This window comes from Stegodyphus dumicola, chromosome 2, assembly GCF_044657685.1.
Source record: "Stegodyphus dumicola isolate Sdum_Otavi_A_Nest chromosome 2, ASM4465768v1".
Taxonomy (NCBI): Eukaryota; Metazoa; Arthropoda; class Arachnida; order Araneae; family Eresidae; genus Stegodyphus; species Stegodyphus dumicola.
The window spans coordinates 212,770,176-212,790,761 of record NC_140769.1 but is presented as its reverse complement, the minus strand read 5'-3'; the positions used below and the strand labels follow the sequence as shown (position 1 = coordinate 212,790,761).

The 20,586-nt window shown below is 32.4% G+C and overlaps 1 protein-coding gene across 1 annotated transcript in view; it reads left to right on the top strand.

The window, feature by feature from the left end:
- The window catches only part of LOC146998834 (uncharacterized), a 188,925-nt gene that overhangs the window by 25,258 nt on the left and 143,081 nt on the right, over positions 1–20,586 (top strand). The gene's annotated exons all lie outside the window — the stretch shown is intronic.

Genomic DNA, 20,586 nt, shown 5'->3' with positions numbered 1-20,586 from the left:
TCAAAGTAAAAAAATAAAATTTACAATAAAGCTTAGAACTAACATGAAAACTAATAGATAGTTCTTGTAACTATGCAATACATCTGGATTTATATCATAAAAATATTTTTCAATAAATAATAGATCAATAAATAAGTATCTTAATATTTTATTCATACTTACAAGCCAGATGATGGGTAACAGGTATAAGAACACACCTCTATTTTCCATGCAATGCAGAAAAATACATAGTAGCTTCATCTGCCAAACGGTCTAGTACATTTATGCAGCATTGTTGTCTAACAAGACTCCAGGTAACTCGAGAATCATGGGAATATTCCAAGTAAACACCACTTTCCCATTGAAATTTTTAAATTTCAGTCACTTAAATCTAATATCCATACATAATTTACATAATCTTACCACATAAAAGATTAATCATTATTATAATTAAAAGATTTACTTCAAAAGATATTTTACAAATAGATATTTTAGATAGGAGAAAAACATATTTATTATATATGCCTTGTACAATGACTAGAACTTTAAGCACTTAAGTGTAACTAAGCAGATGGAACAAATAAATATAATACTGGTTTTTGAGTAAATGGAATCTAATTTCAAATTTTTAAACAAAGTAAGGGGGGGTATCAAAGTATCAATATACGACAATTCCAATAATGAGTATAAGGATGGTACCTTACTCTAGATATAATATTACATGAATAATTAATTTTTATTAATCATGTATAAATATTCCTTTCTTTAGTTTTGTTAGTCAAAACATACTTTTATTTTTAATTATTAACTGTAGAATGTTTGTCATTTCACAGCAAAATGCATTGTGAAGGAAATACATAAAGTCCATGCGGTGACCAGACAAAAGGACGAAAGTGCACACGACAAAAGCCCACAAAAATGACCCCACTGGGATAATTGCCCACGCGACTAATACCCACACCGATGAAAGCGCACATTGATGAAAGCCCACACAGATAAAAGCCCACATAGATAGAAGGGCACGCTGATAAAAGTCCACACTAACAAAAACCCACACCGATATATACGTCATGAATAGAGATAAAATAAAAAATAAATGAATAAGAAATAATTGAACAATAAATTTAAGTAGCGGAACACATTTCATTTTCGTCTCCGGCTGAATTAAATTCGTATATATATATATATAGTACAGAGAGTCAATCAAAATAATATAATTAAAAACATATACATGTATGTATCTTTGTTTTTATATTTACGCAAGAAATGGAAGTGCCTTTGTATAAGTGTGACAAAGGGAGGTGAAAGGGAATACTGGCCACACAGCTTATTTTAATTCTACAAAATTATAAGGAGTATAATATGTATGTAAATTTTCATCATATACAGAGAATAATTTATGAATAATTTAACACTACAGAAAATTTTGCATTATATGAATTTAATATGGAGAATTAAAGCCGAACTTTCATTTTAACGAAAAAAAATAAAAGTACAGTATTCTATTATGATTAAGCGCAAACACCGTTTTAATGGTGAATAAAAAGCATGGTTTCAAATAATCCAGTTAAATTTTGACAACTTGGATTTTACATAAATTAATTTCATTCCCACTTGAAATTTAATTTTTTTAATCATAATAATTACTCGTAAAATTTTTCAGGAAGTCATAGTTATTTTGGATTTCCTGAAAATGTGTGCTGGTTTTAAGTGGGCATTCGTCTTGTGGGCTTTTGTCATGTAGTTTTCTAACTGGCCGCTGGCTATTCAGGCAGGAAACCATTGCCTTCCTTTTCTTTTGCCCCCAGCTGTGTGAAAAAGCAGTTAAAGAGAGGAGAGCCTTGCTTAATTGCTTTATTCCCTATGGAACCTGGGGCGCCAAAGAAGGCCTCAGAAGGGAGGGTGTGGCAGGAGAACAATTAAAGAGGATTTTAAATGTTTTTTGTTAGTTACCTACTAGAAAATAACATTATCTGAAATTCCCCTTGTAACTGAAGTTAACCCCTTTCTTACATTTCTTTAGTATAGTTCTTGAATAACCTTTTGTCTAAGGATTTAGTTAGAATTTCAATTATTTTAAAAATTTCAATAATTGGAAAATGAAAGGAATTAAATATTTTTTAACCATTTTTAAAGGGATAATTCACTGTTTTTGCAGTAAAACTGCAGAGTGGAAAAATATGCTAGTTCCTGATTTGATAGTGTCTCTAACAACTTTTTGATGAACTAATTAAACATGCTTGTTATATCAAAGCCATTGTTTAAAAGTAAAACTACTGAACTATTTCTAAAAACATTAAATTATTACATATATTAAAATTTACGTACAAGTAATATTTTTCATTTTAACTTTCATATGGTTGAAAACGCAACCATGTGAAAGTTAAAATGAAAAATATGAAACCGTAATAAAAGTTAAACTATTCGAATAATTTTAATAACACAGGTTTCTGAACTTAGCAACAAGAGGATTTAAGAACCATGAGCCCAGCGTTGTAAGAAAAGTAATCTTGCACATTAAAAATAATTTTTATTTCAATAAAAATATTATATTACTCGATTAACTGTAAACGCTTAAAAAACAGTTCATTTCAATTTACCGTAATTATTTATATACAAAAACTTTGATTGAAGCAAATTTAAACAGCATTTAGAAACTGAAAATTCACTGGAACATTTCTTTTGTGGGTTTTATGCTGTTATTATGTGTTGAATATTATTTCGCCTAGATTAAGAAAAAGAAACTCATAACATGTAAAAATTTATTAGGTAGAAAAACTATCAAATTAAGGTCATTTTCTTCTCCTCGAAGTGCATTGATTTCCTTATACGAATTTCATATTCTGACAGCACAGAAATAGTGGCCACATATCTTGTAGGAGGTATTTCTTAAAAGCCTCATGTGTTGACGATCAAGTAGAAAAAAAATGTTTTGTTATGGAGTTACGTTTTGAATAACTTTTTTCTTCTATTGAATGAGTTCAAAGTTTCTAATATCTTGTTTTCTAGCATGAAATGTTTCACCAGTTTTTAAGGTTCTTTTCTAAGAATAATTCTAATTCATTAAGCAGAAGTTAGTAAGAACAAGTAAGGTGTACTTCAAATTTGATCTCTTAGGTTTATTAGGTCTGGCTACCAAATAACTGTTTTTGAATTCAACATCAAATTTTAAACATATATTTTTTTTTAAATTTGTGTCTTTTATTTTCAAAAAACATGCACGTAATCCGAAGTTTCTGTGACAAAAGTTAGTATAAGAAAAGTGGGACAAATTAAATTATCTGTATATTTAGTCACTATTAAAAACGAATTCTGGCTAGACTATGGGTCCTCAATCAGGAGGAATAGCCCTAAGGGGAATTTCAAAGTTTCAGAGAGTAATTTAGTCCACCTTTTCTTTACGTATTAAGTATTTAGATTTAGTTTATGAATACAAAAAAGAACATTTATTCAAATTTTGGTATTTACCAACATGTTTGATACTTGTTTAATTTACTTAAAAAATAATCCGTATTTAAACAAACACATATCTACTTTTCAAGTTTTGGGAAGGAGAGGTTGAATGATCATTTAGCAATGGTGGAAAGGGTATATGGGGAAAAAGCTGGTGAGAATCACTGGTCTAGACTGAGCCAACTTGATTTAAATTTAGAATTTTATACTCTATATAGAATTTTATACGAATCTTTAGTTCTTACTGTAGAGTCATTAGGTTTTATATATATATATATATAATGTTGTATGATCTTAAATCCATTTAGTGCGAATACAAGTTATTATTACTTGCGCAATTGCTGCAAAGTTAGTTAATAATAATTTATTTCCTAAACAGTATTGATTAATTGATTATATTATCTCCCGAGTTTAATTAAAGTAGAATTATTTTAAAAGTGTGAATCTATACTGTATATAGGTATACAAAGATACACATACATATACATGTATGTGTATCTTTGTTTTTATATTTACGCAAGAAATGGAAGTGCCTTTGTATCAGTGTGACAAAGGGAGGTGAAAGGGAATACTGGCCACACTGCTTATTTTAATTCTAAAAACTGGTAAGTTATAACTGGTAAGTTACTGGTTAATACTGGTAAGTTATATTTTGAAAGATGTTTTGAAGTAATTTGAAAGCAAAATGTTAATAATGTTTTAACGGGGACTGGAGTTAAATCATCACGAAGAATAAAATTTCAATTGTAAAAGGAAAATTAAAACATGTAATCATTGTCATTGATCGAAAATTAGTTGACTTTTCAAGGGAATCAAACCAACTCCCGTTCAATGAACAATAATTGATAAAAATACGTAAATACGAAAGTGTTTCGTCTGGTGTCCGCCGACAACATCGCGGAGGAAAACGTCGCGGAGAAAACAACGCAAGGCGAAAACGTCGTGCTACAAAACATCGTGGGAGAACACATCGCAAAGAGAAAAACATCGCAGTTCTAAAACATCGTGGTGCAAAATATCGTCGTCGAAAATAAAGCGGTTCAAAAACTTCGCAATTTAAAAACATAGTCGTCGAAAATATCGTGATAAAAAATAAAGTATCTACAAATCATCGCATGACGATAACATCGCAGACATGCTTTTTTCAGACATGCTTTAATAACTGTAAATGGATATTCCCATAATGATTCGTGAGCGCAAGAGGGTAAGAAGGATAATTTTTACTTTCATATTTTTTATTAATACATTTTTGCTGAGAAAATAAAAAGGAAACTTAAGTATAGAAAATTAATGCAACTTATAGCACTTAATAGAATTTTAAATCGACATAGTTAACTAACAAAGACCATAATAAATTATTTTTAATAAAGATTTTACAGGTAATTTTTCATAAAAAGTATAATCTATTAAGTTGCATTTAATTTTCTATGCTTAAGTTTCCTTCTTATTTTTTCAGCAAAAATTTATTAGTTAATAAAAAAATGTGAAAGTAAAAATTATCCTTCCTTACATCACTTGCGCTCACAAATCATTATGGGAATATCCATTTACAGTTATTAAAGCCTGAAAAAAGCATGTCTGCGATGTTATCGTCATGCGATGATTAATAGATACTTTATTTCTTACCACGATATTTTCGACGGCGATATTTTTAAACTGCGAAGTTTTTGAACCGCTTTATTTTCGACGACGATGTTTTGTACCACGATGTTTTAGAACTGCGATGTTTTCTCCCACGATGTTTTCGCCTTGCGTTGTTTTCTCCGCGATGTTTTCGTCCGCGATGTTTTTGCCGCGATGTTTTCGGCTGTAACCGTTTCGTCTTTACTCGAGTTATAAGTTAAAGCCAAACCGGCAATTCTAGTCAGGCCAAATATTTCCGCGAATAGAAGGAATTATGAACCAATGCTGATATTGAAAGAACTTATTCTTATGAAGCATTTTAGTCAATTCAATTTGGAGTAAAAATCAATTACTGTAGAGAAATCCTATTTAACTCGAGTAATCGTCCCCGACACTTTGATGTTTATGCATTTGAGTACTATATTATTTGTAGAAATTAAACATTGGAAATTGTCATTATGAAATCGAATTCAAAGTAAAGTTGAAATAAACATAGAAGATTATAAAAAAAGATAAATAATGCAAAATTTGTAAAAACAAATCAAAGACAATATAAAAATAATATAAAAAATAATATAGAAAATAATATAAATAAGATCAGTGAATGTACATGAAGATATAAAGGCCAGAAAAGGTATTAAGTAACTGTCTATTAGCTCTTGGACAGTGAAAATGCTTTTTTCCTTTCTTAAATTCTTAATCATTGCGACACGACAATTAGCCAGAAATTAATTAATTTCCATTCACTAGTATTTTCAAAAAAATCTTAACAGATGGTGTCTCTCAGATAAGAACTCCACAAAATACATCCCTCAAGAATTCCAAGTCCCACCCACTACCATAAATTGCTTCAAGTTTTACCGACTGATATTATTCAAAGCCCCTACTGCCGTTAAGAATTTTCGGACACCCTACACTTCTGAGTCAGACACGAAGAGAACACTTTGCCAACTCCCCCACTAGAAAGAATGTAAGTTACTTAATACCTTTTCTGGCCTTTATATCTTCCTGTACATTCACTGTTCTTATTATATATTATTTTCTATATTATTTTTTATATTATTTTTATATTGTCTTTGATTTGTTTTTACAAATTTTGCATTATTTATCTTTTTTTATAATCTTCTATGTTTATTTCAACTTTACTTTGAATTCGATTTCATAATGACAATTTCCAATGTTTAATTTCTACAAATAATATGGTACTCAAATGCATAAACATGAAAGTGTCGGGGACGATTACTCGAGTTAAATAGGATTTCTCTACAGTAATTGATTTTTACTCCAAATTGAATTGACTAAAATGCTTCATAAGAATAAGTTCTTTGAATATCAGCATTGGTTCATAATTCCTTCTATTCGCGGAAATATTTGGCCTGACTAGAATTGCCGGTTTGCCTTTAACTTATAACTCGAGTAAAGACGAAACACTTTCGTATTTACGTATTTTTATCAATTATTGTTCATTGAACGGGAGTTGGTTTGTTCCCCTTGAAAAGTCAACTAATTTCCGATCAATGACAATGATTACATGTTTTAATTTTTCCTTTTACAATTGAAATTTTATTCTTCATGATGATTTAACTCCAGTCCCCGTTAAAACATTATTAACATTTTGCTTTCAAATTACTTCAAAACATCTTTCAAAATTACACGCTTTTAAAATAATTCTACTTTAATTAAACTTAGGAGATAATATAATCAATTAATCAATACTGTTTAGGAAATAAATTATTATATATATATATATATATATATATATATGCGGGAGAAAGGAAAAATAAGCAATGCCCTCTTCGAGACTCGAGCCTGGATCTTTCGAATACGAGCCAATTGTACTAACCGTTACACCATGAAGGCATTCTAGAAGGAGGGAGAAAATACCTTATATTAATATCAAGTGTCATACATTACAAGTTTAAAAAATTGTATTTGAACTCGAGTGGATAAACTTGAGTATTTTATGAACGATTGGAAATTCGAACAAGATATAGGCAGAGTGTGAGCTAATAGTAGAATTTTAATAAAGGCAATTTTACAGGAAATTAAAGTATTTCAAAATATTTAACCTCATTTTACACTTTTAAAATATATTAAAAGTATTTTAATTGAAATTAATATATTTATATTCAAAATTCTTGGAAAGAAGATTTGGCTTGTCATCCCAATCGTTTTTCTATTTATTATTCTTAATATTATTACGTTAAAAGCCTTTTTGAAAACAGTGATTTTTTAATATGATAGCTTTATAATTCGTGATGACGAAATTTCTTAAAAGGAATTAAAACAAAATGTTGAATTATACTCCATCCGTCCCAAATTAGTTGTTACGTTTAGGTCGAAAATTTTGTCCCAAATTAGTTGCTACATTTCAAGTCGGTGGAGTTATAAGTAACTTTCTAAGCAGTTTAGTAAATTGACATCCGTAAAATTATATTAACAGTTACAGCAGTTTAAAATCAGATACATCCCATCTACATTAAACATCTAAAAGTTGTTATAAACATAAAAAGCATTTATTATTGGAAACTTTAAATCATATGTTTCAAGTAAACCTTCAGCAAGGGAAAATCTTCAGCAGAGGGAAAAGAAAAAAACACAAGTAGTGTCTTTGTGTGTATGTATGTTTTACGAAAACGAGTACAAACGTTTTCGCTGGGTAAACATTGTTTGGTTCTTTCCACAAACAATCCGATACGGGCTAGTGTATCCGATTGTTTCGAGAAGAGCTGTTGAGTTGGCCCTGAAAAGGCAAAGACGTCTGTGTATATTCTTTGGAAAATTGTCGTAGCATTGAAAATTTTTTAAACGTTAGCGATGGAAAAATAGACGGGAAAATCGCATGTGCAAGAATTCTAGCTTCCCTCTTGGATGAAAGTTATAGAACCGCCTCACATACATACTGACGTTTCGAGATGTAGACAGGAGTGCTGTAATGCCACACTTTATATAAACACCGCTTCGCCTCAAGAGACAACGCAATTTGATTAAAAAAAGAGAAGATACGGCCACGTAATATTAAAATCGTAACACTAGCTGAATTGTTCTAACGTAAAAGTGTACGAGAAATCTGGTGAGTAATAAACAAGTAGTAATGTTTTGTAGAGACTACTAGTTTCGTTAACATAATAATAAATCTAGGATGCCTGTTATGAATCGATCACCCTCTCAAGCGCAACCCTGGTTGGCATTGTGCCAAAACACATAGACTCGTCCAAAAGGGGTGGTATTACTTGCTGCGACGTGAAAGGTCTTCTCATCTCCGGAAAAGCTATGCTGGAGGGAAAGAAAGTCCCCATCCTTTCACCCTATTTTGAGAATAATTCGGTCCGAAATGCGCATGCGTGTTTGCGATCATGGTCGCGGATGAGTCGGTCATGCTATATCACAGTTCTTTGTGTTGCCCTCTGCAGCTTAAGCGATGGTGTAAAATTGAAATTACAAACGATAACCGCTTCGCCGACACAGCGTAATGCAAAGTTATGTTCGGGCTGGTAACCCAACATAGCGGAGAGGCGTGGCTTATAGGATGATTATGCTTGGTGGAAGTAAACACAGGAATTTAATTGTAGTTTAAATAACAAGCTTGAAAGATGGTACGAGACAACTGACGAATGTTCGAATTCCGATAATGAAAGTAAACATGCTTTAATTCCGAGTTTTATAAGTAGTGCGAAAAATTGAGAACTAAATGCGAGATAAATGTGATAGATGAAAACTACCAGTTTAAAAGGCAGGTGGTTGATATTTGGAAACCCGTCAGGATACATAATCTAGAGTAGACACTCCCATATGATAGTCAAACATTAAGGCATTAAGCTATACATTGAGGCAAAATTTTAATTATTAATTACAAGTGAAAATTAAGTATTTGTAATAAAATATCAAACGAGAGCATGTTAATGTAAATCCGGGCATAGAATCATAGGTTTAATAATTGAGAATTTCTTTTAAAGGAATGCCATTGATGTAGAGTTGGCTTCGATCGCATCGATTCGATTTATTGCATCATCACGTAGTTTTGATAAACGTTAAGTTGGAGTAGAAGAATTAAACCACCGTGAAATTAAAAAGAACAGTAACTGATTTTCTGTTTGTGAAATCCGATAGGAAAGAATGCAAATAAATGTTAATCTTCAGTGAAGTGTAGGCGTCAGACAAGTGTTTTAGCCTTTTACATAATAAAAACGTTCCAATAAAACCGTTGAAAAAAGAATGCAGAAAATTAAAAACTTGCATTGTCGACTGGTAAATAAAGTTATTCATTCATGATACTGCTTAATATGAGAAATGAACACAAGTTTAAACTGACATGCAAACATTTTAACAATATCTGCTTCACAGCCTAAGCGATAAAATGAATTTAATAACTATTAATCACCCCCTGTGACAGCATATAATTGAAAAATCTCCTCTCTCCACAAACACTTTCATGCGTATGAGTTTTCCTATATTTTAGAAATTAATTTTATCAGATTAGTGGGAAAAGGTTTATTAGTGGTTTGTGACTCAGGACAGTTTAAAGGATTACTTGTATTCTTACACTGTTTAAAACATTCTGCTTTGTACATAGTCCTACACTTTACAAATTCTACTCTGTACAAATTGGATATATTACACACAATATTTGCCTTTGTTAATAAAATAATTTTATCTTTTCAAATATGTAGTAGTGCACAATATGGGACATCAAACTGAACTCTGACCATCATTAGTGCACACCTGCTTCCTGTTCAAAGTATATGAAATGCAGATATGAAATGTTCTCAGTGATAAATAAACTCACAATTAGGGTTAATTCCCTAGAGAACTCGAGCTTAAATAAGCCTGAAAATTAACCCTCGGGCCGACGCTATTGAACACTTTAGCCACGTTTATCATGACTAAGACAACACATTGTTTATTATTAAAGGCACCTCTAATAAATTCTGTCAGACGCACCAACTGCTTCGTCACAGAGATTTTTTCTAAAGCCAAATTGCTGTGCGGGAAATCTGTCAAAAAAGGATGTATTCTGGCATGGATAACCTTTTCAAAATTTTGCTCGCATCGAAAAGAGGGCTGATAGTACTCAGTTTTTGTGAGGTCTTTGTGAGTGTTAGGCATCTTTTAACAGATTACGCAACGAGTGATGGTGTAGCACCGGGGTGCCTGGGTCTTAGACCCTATCCACAAATGAAAATATGCCACTTCGGGTACAATACAAAGTTACAACTTATAGTATTATATAAATATGCCCAGGATATCTTAAGGGTTTTTTTTCAAATAATTATTTATAATGGCCTTAATAAATGACTTGATGAATATTTGTAACACGCATACATGATTCGGTGATGAAAATGCTGTCCAGAAAAGCTGCAAACTCCGTCGAGCCATTGGGAACAATAATAAATGAACACATGAAAATTGTCAAGCAAACATTTGGTAAATACAAGACCCAGTCAGCATTATTAAAAATGTGATCATAATCATAGAATAAATTAAGTAAGGAGCTCAAGTTAAAAGTAAACAGTTACATACAATACAAAATCATACTATATATAAGGTAGCCATGGTGCAGTTAAGCTTAATCAAGAGTGTAACTAAGAACGGCCATAGGACTTTTGATATTACATTGATCATTTGCGTCGTAATCATAAATTTTAATTGCAGTGTTGTTAATAAACTCTATGTCTTTATAGAATTTCTTAGCAAGGCGATAGTAAAAGGTTAAAATGTGGTCAATTTTCAGTTCAGCATGCAAATCTGTAAATCCGAAGCTACCATAAAACATTACTAATTTGTCTCAAAACCCCGTTTTGTGCAGTTTTCAATTTCTTCCTTAAGGATCAACTAGAATAAGCCCAAACAGAGCAAGCATAAGGCAATATTGGACGTAGAAGGGACTTGTTAAATGAGTAACTTGTTGTCTATAGAAAGAATGCTATTTCACGCTGTTAACCCGCGAAGACGCGCGCTGCTTTTAGCTACGCGAGGACGCGCGTCGGGCTCCGTAGGTCCGAAACGTTATTTCTTAACGAAATAAAAATAAAATTGTTTGTGTAATCGAAGAAAAAAATTAAATAATAAAAAGTATATAAAATATAAAAATATACTTTGAATTTAATAATTCTAAAAAAATTGTATTTTAATACACTTTTAAGATTGAAATTATTTATCATTAACAGAAAAAATCAGACTGATTTCTTTTTGTGAGCAAACGAAATTTAATACTAATTTATGTAATATTAAATTTTTACAGAAATATTTTCAAAAAAAAACTTACATTTCACATTTTTTTTGCAAAAAATCGCGCTGTGTTTACCGCAAACATTTTTCTCTCACTTAGCGCAGCAAATTTGTGGTTTTCGGTCCTTTACGCTATTACATATATGGCATCTTTCCCTAGAACACTCCTGTTTTTTTGGCGAGTGTCCTTCCCAATTTTCCCTATATCTGCAATTTCATTTTTCACTCAATTCGCGTGGAAATTTTGCTGCGAGCTTCTTTCTTGAATGTGATCCTTGAAAAGTTCTAATGCAAATTCTTTGATAAATAAACTTCGTTTTCTATATTGCACTACTGGCGTCCTCGAAGATAACAATAATATTCTAGTATTCATAGCTGCAATGTTGAACATACTAAAGAATACTGCCATTGGTCATCTGTTGCTAATTCTAGCAGTACTATAAATGGTTACTACATCTATAGCACCCTTTGTTAAATCATTAAAAGTCATAATTTCTGTTTTTTTTATTTGCTTCTCCAGTCGAAACATCGATGGCTCTGTCATTATGCATGGTGGACAATAGAACAACGCATTTATTTTTGTTTGGTGTGTAGGAAACTAATGTCATATTTCTTTGAAATCCAAATAATGATGATCAAACTTCTCTTTTTCTGCCACAAGTAAAATATATTGGCAGTTCTTTTTTATTTTTTCTGATAGTTCCCACGAGCGTAATTTTCTTTTCAAGGTGATTCTTTACCAAGGTATAACTGGTAAACCAGTTGTACACGGTAAGGTTGCGCCCTGGATTCAAAATAGGCTCTCTAAACCTCTTGACTACTTTATCAAGACCATTTTCTGAGCTGCACGACCGTTTGGGTTGTGTTCCTGCATGAATTTCAAGATTTGAAGTACAAAATGTCCTTGCATCAAAAACAGCAAAAACTTTAATTCCATATTTTGCAGGTTTACTTGGAATGTATTGAAGAAAGGAGCATCTTCTTATAAAAGGTCCTAATTTTTCGTCAGTTGTGATGTATTCGCCAGCATTTTTAACGAACTTTTCAAAATCATTTCTTACCGGAGCCAGTTTATCCATTTCTCTTCTAGAAGGACGATCTCTTAGGTCATCAAATCCCAAACATCTCATTAGGATTAAAAAACGTTTATGAGACACTGTTCGATGAAAAATGTCAAGCCCTGTCCCGTCAGTCGCCCAAACTTCGCAACATTTACGTGAGAAGCCTTCTATTTTAAAACAAAATTCTCCAAAACAAAGAAGACAGATAAATGATCTGATTTCTGTAATATTCTTGTGTCGAGCAGCTCTCTACCTTTCAAATTTGATGGCTATCTTTGACAAGATATCAATTCACGGAAACAGAAATGCTGAATTCATTACTAGATTCATCGCTTGAATCTAATGTCTCTTCAGAATTCGATTGGTGATCACTAAACTGTTCTTCATCAATTATTTCATCGTCTTCTTCATTAACTGAATTTTCATCAGTCAACATTTCGGCTAATAGTTTCTGTAATCTTTTCATTTCATCGTCATAAATCAAATAGCGTGACATTTTTGCAACTGCCTGACATCTTTCACATTTTTAAATGACAATGCTAGCGAGGGTCTCGGGCCTGGGAAGCCCGGCTACTCAGTTTCTGAGAAAAGATGGAGGGATAAATTCCGGAAATGATTGTGAATGACATGTACCTGACCTTAAACTCAGCTACTAAGAAGTTCGATAAATTTCACCAAAGGGTGAAATTTTTGTATTATGTTTTTGTAACGACCGGGCCTGGTCGGACTTGCCTGTACCAGGGAATTGACACTCCGTAGAAATGTAGGTTTTTATTGAACTTCTCCTTTTTTGTTAACAGGATTGCCTGAGTCTTTTCCACATTAACCTTAATTTTCCATCTGATGAGTCAAGTCTCTAATGCATGTATGTGGTTTTGTAGCTGTTGTATAGCCGGCCTTGTGTAAGGATCACAGTGTCATCAGCATACATTGCGAGTTTTGTGTTGTTCAGAGTGGGTATGTCATTCACGTATATATTAAAAAGTATAGGTCCGCGAAGACTTCCCTGGGGGACGCCTGCAAGGAAAAGTTTAGGTGTAGAGAGAATTCCTGTGACACGAAAGACAAAGTGTCTACCTGTCATGCAGCATTTAATTATGTGTTTAATGTACTCTTGGAGCCCCGAAATGTGTAAATTGTAAATAAGAGCACCCAGCCAAACACGATCGAAAGTCTTAGCTTTGTCGAGAAAAAAGCCTCTTGTGACGTTATTACGTTGCAAGCCTTTACTGATTAATTCTAAATCTCTATACAGCTCTACACAGTAAAAGAGTCACAGAAAAACGGCTCAGAGTAAGTTTGTAATCACGTAAGTCAGGCACAGTCTTCTCATTTTCACTTCGATTAAGGATTCTGTACATACTAGCATAAGAAATATATTAGTTCATGCAGTTTTATACGTCGATATTTATAGATAATTGTTTTGGCTATGTTTATTATAATCTTGTTCACCGTAACGGCTGGAGTGCCTAAACCATCATGCTGTGTAAACAAAACTGAAATCTTCATCTCTGAATACTGTTCCACTAGTGTTTAAACCACTGAAATGATGATTATGGTAGAACATCTTTGGTAAAAATTTACTCTACGGTAACCCTTGGCAAATCGTTTCTTATTTTATATCAAGATCGTCACCTGGAAGAATCGGCACAAATTTCAAGATTGCCGTTACACAAAACCAAAATAAGAAGTCAAAGACATACACAAACTTGGTGTCCATGTACACATCGACCTATTTTAACTTAAAAAAAAAAAAAACAGAAAACTGCACAAACTAGGTATTGTGCACTGCCTTAACTTTGCACATGTACACATTGATCTATTTTCACTTTAAGAAAACCAGAAAGTTAAAAATATCATGTTTACAAGAAAATATTTGCCACTGTCTTAACACACAGAGACAACCAAAAATACAAAAACAGAGAGGAATAAGTTACCAAAAATACATATTTTCTAACATAAAAATATTAAACAACAAAAAGAAAAATTAACACACAGAGACGAATAAATAAATGAAGCGTCATTTTTTTAACATACCTTTTTTTTCACATGCATACGTTTAGGCTTTCCACCACCATTTCCTCCATCCTCCAGATAAGCAATTCAATTAAATTCATCGTCTGTTATTCACCTCAGACATACTCAAACGATGGTACCCACACCAAAATAATAGCAAGTTCAAAATACAAGACCATACCACTTACGTGCAACCAAACATAGCAATTAAAAAGAATGGTAAGAACCAAAAACACGGGTCCGTACAAAAGGGTTACTATTACAAAATGTAGCCCAAAACTAAATTTATCACAACACGTTGGCAATATTTCCAGAAATAACCCCTTTATATTGACAAAAACTTATTTTTTTCAAAGGCTATTTTCGCCAACATTATCAACATTACAATAACGGAAAAACTTATTTGTCGCAATGGGCTTCCAGATTTCACGAACAACCAATACCACTTGGCGATTTTTTCAGACAAAAAACAAGGTGTACCATACAGTAAAGATTAGCCGCATCTTGATTTACTACTGCTACAACATAAAATATACGTCTTTCGTAGATTTCTGCAGTTAAACTCAAAAGTTTAAAATTGCATTTTGCTTATCATGACCAGATTTTATTTTCTGCACGTAGTTAACAATTACTTATGTGTTGTCAGATAAATGTTACCAGATACAGTTAATTATTTTTTACTATCTCATGAGACAAGTTTTTTTGCTCCTGCAAGACAGCTTTACTTTGTGTTGCAAAATAAATTCCTTTTCACTCTTTTTAGACTTGCCTACACATTAAATTTTATGATTAGGTAAGATGTGATTATCATAATTTTGTTTCTCTCCTTATTTTGGCAACTTTATATGTTGATTCGTTATTTAGGTTACCTACCAGTGGCTGACTGATACAACTGCTCATATGGTTCAGCTGGTAGGTTGAGTTTAATTTCTGACATAAAAAATTTAAAAGGCATACCCCATGTTTATTTTACTATAATCGAATAGTCAAATTGAAGAAATAAATGAGCCTAAATAGATTGTAATATCAATGAACATTTTTAATGACAGAGATTAACTTAAACATAGTTGCATACAGCAGAGAAAAAAGGGCGAAGAAGTAAGAATGGTATACATATACATACATACGTAATAAACAGTTACGTCATCATACACCGCGCGGATAAACGCGAACGGCGCATGCGTCAGGAGAAGCTCTCTTAAGCTAAACGTCGTATTATAATTTATGATACAACACAAATAATGGCTACTCTGTTTATAGGTACTATATGTTAAAATATTTTAAAAGCTTCCTTTAATTTGCATTCTAATAGTGATTTGTTTAAATTTAATTATGAATTATATTCACATGTAGTAATTGCATTTTATTTATTTTTGGCAATGGCTAAGCTCCAGTTTAACTCCAGTATTTAGAGTTTTTATATACAGATGAATACATATTCCTCTTTTACATGGATCTAAGATTATTTTTCAGGAATTTAAGGAAAATGTGATAAATTGGATTTATAAAAACTATTTTGAATTTTGAAAAGTGTTTTTCCTCTGTTAACCATAATATAGTGCCATAAATTTCTGAATGTGTTTAGTTTTCATCCAAATAAATAGGTTTACAAAAATTTGTCATATTAATAGTTATTGCAGGATTTAGCATTATTATAAATATTTATTATAACAGATTTAGCTGAACTACATGTTTAGTCTCTCTGCAGATGAAGTCAAAAGTAAGTGGTTAGATATTTTTCTGTATTCCCCATTACGTAATTTTATCTGGTAAATTACCATTACTTATATACTAAAGGTGAAAGAATAAGCTTTCCTTGAAAATACAAAAATTTTTAGACATTTAAAAAAATTGGTATACTTAAAAAAAATCTCAAGCTGCCACATATGCGAAACTGAAAATGTTATATATAAAATATTTCAGAAATATAAATATTTTCACTGTTTGTTAACTATAATTCACTGAATTTGTTATATATAATCACAGATTAAGGTAGCAGTGCTTTTTCTCACTGCGATTTCTCATGTATTTTGATTCATAAATACATAAATATGTTGTATAAATATTTTCAACATTTCTGATTTTTCGATAGTAACCATAGGAGAAGGATTTGAGACTATCTGTGTAAAGTAATTAGGTTTTAGATCATCACTACACCTTCATATACTTTCACTGGAAGTTTTCTCTGTATATATACTGGGATGTGACACTAAGCAGTTGACAGTATGTATTTAAGAGGTCAAAGGTATATTGTAATTAGTATTTAAAATCCTGATAACATCCCATACACTGTCGGTGGAACCTAGATAGGATGTCCAAAGGATATACTGGGATGTGACATTAAGCACTCGGGAAGATGAGTTTAGGAGGAAATTGGGATATTGTGGGATGTCCTGAGGATGTAGTAAGTAGGACTTTAAATCCTACCAACATCCCATACGCTGTTGATGGGACATAGATAGGATGATTTTTGGATAAAATGGGTTGTGTTTAGGAGGTGAGTGGGATGTCCTGAGGATGTAATAAGTAAGAGTTCATATCCTAATAACATGCCGTACGCTGTCGATGGGACTTAGTTAGGATGTCCTGAGGATATACTGGGATGTGACACTAAGAACTCTGGAGGAGGTGTTTAGGAGGTTCGAGAGATATTCCGCGATGTCCTGAGGATGTGCGCATACCCCGCGAGCAACATCTTCGGGATATCCCAGGCATGTTTTTGTGCTATGTGGGTTATTTGTTTTTTCATCAAACTTGTTTTCTGATTCCAGTTACATAGCTTTTAAGGCCAGAAATTCGTCAACAAGTTAAAGTAAATTTGAATGATAGACGTTAGATGCAGTTTTCACAAATAGTTTAGCTTTCTAACAAGGTTTACTCATCTCAAGCGAACATAGTTTGCAGATTAGGTTACCGTGCTGTTTGAGCTGTGACAGATTAACAAATAGAATATGGTCTTTGTGCTGAAAATACAGCAAAGTCTAATAGATCGATACCATGAACTATTAGACCAAAACTCTGTTAAAAATTAATGTTTCATTCTGCTCAAAAACACTAATCTTAAAAGCTATTGGTCTGAACCTAGAGGCCATCCAAGTAATCTTAGAGAGCCAGCAAATGCATTTTTCTTCAGTTATTTAGCATTATTATGATACTATTTATCATGTCAAGGATTTGTAAGAACAAAATCGTGAAAATCATGAGGATTTTCATGATTTTGAATTCAAATTTATATTATTTCGATTCTCACCAAAACCGGAACTGAAAATTGTGATATTAAACAAATTCAGAAATTTGAAGTTATTCATTTGATTATTTATGACTTGGCATTAAAATCGTTATAGACTATTTGGTTTTCATAATTATTTTTTACTTTCACTGCTGCTTGTATACTCATGTTTAAAGAATCAGGGAACTTCCCGAATTAATACAATATACACATCGACTACAGACACCTTGATATATAAAAAACTAAATTTAAGGAAAAAATATCTAGTAACAAAGCGCAGATCAGTGTTTTCACACACGCGTTTTGATACCCAATTGAGACACTTAAACTATACCTGGCTAGTAGAGAAAAATAATATAAAACTGTTAAAATTAAGACTTGGATGTTGAATAAATCTCACAAATACTTCGTTTCTGTTTTTGAACAAATGCATGGTATTCTCGTTCATTACTGTCGAGGAATATTATCATTTGTCTCCGACAGCTCTTAAAAAAATCTGTCATAACACTTTACTAAAACAAATGCATGCAACTTATACGGATTCGAGTATTAAATATTTAGGAAAATTAGTTCTTCAAATTTCACATTTCTTTATGCAATACATGTGACATGGAAACAGGTTTCGATACGATATTGCTATGGATTTTTAAAAGTTTATTTGAAATTATTATGAGAAAAGTTATTACCAATTTCTTACTCAGTGGTTTTTTCGTACATTCTTGAGGTACATACATTATTAAAATTGCGAACTACAACACAATATTTAAGAAGAACTAACACGGCATTTTATGACGCCGCTAAGGAGTGCCAACATATGGACATTTTCAACCTATTTCACTATGAAATTTTACACGAGGACAGGCACCTCCGTCCATATGCCGCTTTTCTACTCAGTGGAAACCAGGATTTTCCAACATAATTTGTGTTTTTAAGTATGTAGTACTCTGAAAAACTTATTTGACTTGTAAATAATGATGTTTAGAAATCTTAGCCGGATGATCATGTGACACACACAGCCATGCCCACAAGATATTACTTATATTTTTCCTGTATATACTATTTTACTTTTTGGAATCGTATTTTATTTTCTGCATTTATGACTGCAACACACACCTTTTATGAACTGATTTAGTACTATTTTATGTATAACTATTGTAAAACTTCAGATTTACAGCGCTACGATGCCTGGATACCTCATCGCCAACCAGATGTCTTATCGCTCATCACGTGACATTGGTCTCACCCCCTGCATCTGCTATCCTGTCTCCACGAGAACTACGTTCGGCATTTCCTTACCTGCAGCGCTCCTAGAAGCACCAAAGTTCGATAGCCGGAACACAACCTGCGATTTCGCAGGTTAATCGCGGCAAATAAGCGAGTTGGAGTTGGAGACTGCAACACATAACAATAAATAAACATTTTGTTTTAAATGAAACTGCTTTGTCTTTTTAAGGCAGAGCGGTGGCTTATGAATAAATTCTATTTTTGTATTAATTTGTATGCTAGGTTCTGTCCCTAAATTATTTCTACAGTTTTATGCCCATCACAAAAGATAATAAAAATGTAAAGCTTATGTTTGATTTGCAGCGTGTTGAAGATTTTAATATTTTTTGATTAAAAATTTGATTTATGCCTTCAAAAGCTGAATTATGTTTAGTTGAGGACCGCTTTTTATGTAGCCCTTTAAGACGGTCAGAGCATACGCTTGGTTTCAAGATTTCTTTCACGTGCGCGTTCGAAGTTTCATGCCGCATTTCGCTATATAGCTCCCCACCGTTCCCTGGGTATTTATGCCTGTTGCGATCCTTGCTGTTTTGTATTTTTTGAGTGATCGTTTTGCTGTGTTTAATTGCTGCGATATTTTTGGATTACTATGAATATTATTTCGGCCATAGATATTGAATTTTCCCGCTGGGACATTCTTCGAATTTTACGAGCTAAAATGGCACCAGACCTAGTTCGTAAGCCGATACCTCGTGCTCTTCGTATAAAGATACTATGTCCCTGGATGTGTAATCTTCTACTAATTTTTTTCGTGTGACACTTCAGACATTTTGACTATTTCCGAATAATAAGATGTTCGACCATAATTATTTGGATAAATTATTATCTCTGGATGTTTCAAAATGTGATACTTCGCGCTGTGCACGTGTTGACTTGCTCATCGAAAATTTGAAACGTATCGGTATTGAAGCATACGCTTTCGCTCTTAAGGATAATATCGGTTCTCTGTTGCATTACTATAATTTACCTCAATCCAATGACCTTCAGGCGTGTGAGCAACAATTTCGTTGTGATAATTTCAAGAAAATTAACAAATGTGAAGACTGTTCTACTTCGATAATGGGTAAATTCGATTTCTTTTGCCAAGCAGAGAACGCGTATCATCAACGGGCAGTATCAAAGGAGTTCCTTGCAGTATGACCCTCGACATAACAGCCAATTTCACCATCACAGGGGAAAATTTAACTCAAAAATTTAGAGATAACCTCATTTAGACGCCATCCCGTGTTACACTTCAGATTCTGTATGGTGACAAAATATCATCTCTGAAAGATGCTAACTTTTTGCAAGGGTCCTCCCTAACTGCGCAGTGACATATTTATTCGCGATTACCAAACCAATTTTAGTTCGAATATCAGATATACAATTTACGAAATACTCGAATATAACTGACAAATGCCCTTCAGAATCACTTTCATTCAAAAATGTTTTCTTATATTACCGAAATTAATTTTATGCTTAGCTTTATGAGAAAACATTTACTATTTGTTTGAAACAATTGACACTTTAAATGATTAATCGTATTCTTGCAATGTTTACAAATCCTGTTTTTACATACTGGATATGTAACATACAATAATTTATTTTTGTTAACCCATTAACCGCTGGTGTTGCGTTCACGCAACGGTCAAAATAAATGCGTATATAAATATAACTACCTAAAATATTTTATACCAGCAGATGATTTTGTGTAGGGAATATTATGAAGATTAT